Genomic DNA, 4,132 nt, shown 5'->3' with positions numbered 1-4,132 from the left:
GGGAAACCGAGGGGAGAAGGCGGGGAGAGGGAAACCGAGGGGAGAAGCGGGGGAGGGGGAAACCGAGGGAAGAAGGCGGGGAGGGGGAAACCGAGGGAAGAAGGCGGGGAGGGGGACACTGAGGGGAGAAGGCGGGGAGGGGGACACTGAGGGGAGAAGGCGGGGAGGGGGAAACTGCGGGGGGAAGGCGGGGAGGGGGAAACGGGGGGAGGAGAAAGGGGGGAAGGGGAAACTGAGGGGAGAAGGCGGGGAGGGAGAAACCGTGAGGGGAGAAGGCGCGGAGAGAAGGAGGAGGAAGGAAAAGTGTGAGGAGAGAAGAGGCGTTGGGGGAAACTGCGGGACGACGCGGCACTGTGGGATGAGAGCGGATGACGCACGGCCGGAATGGGAGGAGCTTGGCGAGGGGCCAGGTAGCATCCCAGGTGGGAACGCCAAGACCAGGGCCGCCCCCCGAGCCGCTGCAGCCTGGGACCAGGTCCCGCTGTGTCGGGCCCGCTCTGCCCGGTGTCTCCCCCGGTTACCAGGACGTCTTCCGGATCTCGACCTTTCGACCCAACACGGAAAAGGGGCCTTGGGTTCGCAAAGGGATTCTCTGAAGGATAAGCTTCAGGGGAGGGAGAGACTTCACTGGCCTCTCCCAAAGCGGTAGGTTCCCTTCCCCACCACTTCCCGCCTCTTAAAGAAAGCGGTATCTCACAGTGTGGCTGAAAACTGAACAAATGCAATTCTTTTTGACTTGTATTTTCTCCCAGAACAGCGGGTGTAATATGATGTTTTGAGGCCCTCCCTCCGTCCCTTCCTTCCTTCTTTCCCTCCCTCCATCCTTCTAAAAAACTTTTTATTTTGAATTAATTTAAGACTCACAAGAAGCTGCAAAAATAGTGTAGCCAAAGGAAAAAAACCCCCATATCCTTCAACCATCTTTCCCCAGTGATAACGTTAATCTTACATAATCATATATTTTTCAAAACCGGGAAATTGACGTTGGTGCAATATTATTAAGTAAACAACTACAGAGCTTATTCGGATTTCACCAGTTTTTATATACTTTTTTTTGGGTTTATAGTACTATAAAGTTTTCTCACATATATAGCATGCACAGGCTTATGAAATTACTGCTGCTGTCAGAATACAAAATGGTTGCATCACCACGAAGAATGTCCCTCATGCCAAATCTTTTTAGTTAGACCTTCCCCAACCTCAACCCTTGACAACCACTGATCTGTTCTCCTTAGCTCTTATTATGTCATTTTGAGTGTTATATAAATAGAATCATAAAATATGATACCTTTTGAGATTGACTTTTCAAACTCAGCATAATACCCTTGAGGTCCAGCGAAGTTATTGTGTGGATCAGTACTTTGCTCCTTTTATGGCTTATTGTATTTGCTTGTGTGGATATGCTACAGTTTCTTATCCATTTGCCCATTGAAGGACATTTGGATTGTTTCCAGTTTTAGGCTAGTACAAATAAAGCTGCTATGAATATTCCTGTACGAGTTTTTGTGTGGACATATTTTATTTCTCTGGGTTAAATATCCAGGAGTATGATGGCAGCTGAATTGTATGGTAATTGTGTTTTACTTTATAAAAAGATGACAAAAACTTTTCCAGAGTTGGCGTATCGTTTTACATTCCACCAGCAATGTAGAAGAGATTCAGTTGCAACAGTCCTTGGTATTATCAACACTTGGTATTATCGGTACTTTTTATTTTAGCCAGCTTGTAGATCTCTAGTGCAATTTCATTGTATTTAAATATGCGTGTCTCTAATGTCTAATGATGTTGAATATCTTTTCATCTGTCGCCTCTGGTGATGCGGCTGTTCAGGCGTTTTGCTCGTTTTCTAATTGGATTGTTTGCTTTCTTAATGTTGAGTGTAGAGAGTTCTTGATATATCCTGGAGATAAGCCATTTGCTAAATATGTATTTTGCAGATGTTTTCTCCCTGTCTATGGCTTGTACATCCATCCTCTCAATAGGGAGTTTTGAAAACCAAAGTTTTAAATTTTGACAGAGTCCAGTTTATCTAATTTTCCTTTTTATGGATTGTGTTTTTTCATGCTATGTGTGTCATGATATTTTTGTCCTATATTTTCTTTTAAAAGTTTTACAGCATACATTTTACATTATGATCAATTTTGACTTTATTTTATTTTTTTAATAAAGTGTGAGATTTAAGTTGAGGTTAATTTTTTTATTCAGTGGAAGTCTAGTTGTTACAGTCATACCATTTATTGAAAATACCATTTTCAATGGATACCAAAATCGCCATTGAATTGCTCTTGCACCTTGGTCAAAAATCAGTCATGTCGGGGGGCTGGCCCCGTGGCGAGTGGTTAAGCTCGCACGCTCCGCTGCAGGCGGCCCAGTGTTTCGTTGGTTCGAATCCTGGGCGCGGACATGGCACTGCTCATCAAACCACGCTGAGGCAGCGTCCCACATGCCACAACTAGAAGGACTGACAACAAAGAATATACAACTATGTACTGGGGGGCTTTGGGGAGAAAAAGGAAAAAAAATAAAATCTTAAAAAAAAAATCAGTGGTGTGGGTCTTTTCCTGTACTATCGTGTACTATCCATTGATATTTGGGTCTCTTCCTCTTCCAGAACTATACTGTCTCAACGCTGTAGTTACAAAGTAAATCTTAACATTGGGTAATATGATTCCTCTGACTTTATTATTCTTTTGCACTATTATTCTTGTACCTTTGACTTTCCATATAAATTTTAGGAGGACTTTGTCTATATCTACTAAAAAAGGCTTTTGATAGGAAATATGTTAAACCTATAGATCAATTTGGGGAGAATTGATATCTTTACTTTGTTGAGTCTTTCATTTAACTAACACTGCATGGATCTCTTTTTATTTAGATCTTTTTTAAAAAAAATTTAGATCGATTTTTATTTCTTTCATTAGCATGTTTTAGTTTTCAGCTTGCAGATTCTGTACATATTTTGTTAGATTTCTATCTAAGTATTAATTTTCTTTGGAGTGATTGTAAGTGGTATTGTGCTTCAATTTTGGTTCCCCATTTTTTTTATTGTTACTATATAGAAATGTGATTGATTCGTATTCTGTGACCTTGCTAAACTCACTTAATAGTTCTCGGCATGTTTTTGTAGATTCCTTGGGATATTTTCTCTGGGTATAAACTTCTGGGTTGACAGTTCTTGTCTTTCAGCACTTGAAAAATGTGCCACTTTCTTCTAGCTTCATGGTATTTGATGAGAAATCAACCATCATTTGAATAGTTGGTCTCCAATAGGGAATGCCTTTTCTCTCAGAATGTTTTCAAGATTTTTTCCTTTATCTTTAGTGTTCAGAAATTTGATTATGATATGTCTGAGTGTGGATTTCTTTGGGTTTGTTGTGTTAGAGGTTTAGTTAGTTTCTTGAATTGCACCTTTATGTCTTTTACTAAATTTGGGAAGTCTCAGTTGTTATTTCTTTAAATATCTTTTGACAGCACTTTTTGTCCTCTCCTTTTGGGATTCTGATGACAAGAATATTAGGTCTTTTATTTCTCACAGGTGTCTGTGGCTCTGTTCATTTTTTTTTCAGTCTATTTTCCCTCAGTTGGGATTGGACAATTTCAATTGATGTATCTTTAAGTTCACAGATTCTTTCTTCTGTGATCGCCATTTTGTTGGTAAACCCATCCAGTGAGTTTTCATTTTGGTTATTTTATTTTTTAGTTATAAAATTTCCATTTGCTTCTTCCTTATATTTTGTATTTCTTTTCTGAGATGGTCTTTTCTTTTCTTTTTTTGTGAGGAACATTGGCCCTAAGCTGACATCTGTGCCAATCTTCCTCTATTTTATGTGGAATGCCGCCACTCCATGGCTTAACAAGCAGTGCTAGGTCCGCGCCTGGGATCTGAACCTGTGAACCCAGGCTACTGAAATGGAGAGTGCAAACTTAACCACTATGCCACCGGGATGGCCCCTGAGATGTTCTGTTTTTTTTCAAAGTTGTTTCAAGGGTGTTCATTTATTGCTTATTGGAACATTGTTATGTCAGTTGCTGCAAAGTCCCTGTGAGATAATTCTGACATCTGTGTCATCTTGTTGACATTGTTTGCATGCTCTTATTTAGGCTAGATTTTTGTGGTTCTTGGTAATGACAA

The sequence above is a fragment of the Equus quagga genome, chromosome 15 (genome assembly GCF_021613505.1).
Source record: "Equus quagga isolate Etosha38 chromosome 15, UCLA_HA_Equagga_1.0, whole genome shotgun sequence".
NCBI lineage: Eukaryota > Metazoa > Chordata > Mammalia > Perissodactyla > Equidae > Equus > Equus quagga.
The sequence above is the reverse complement of the archived record's forward strand: the minus strand, read 5'-3'. Positions refer to the sequence as shown.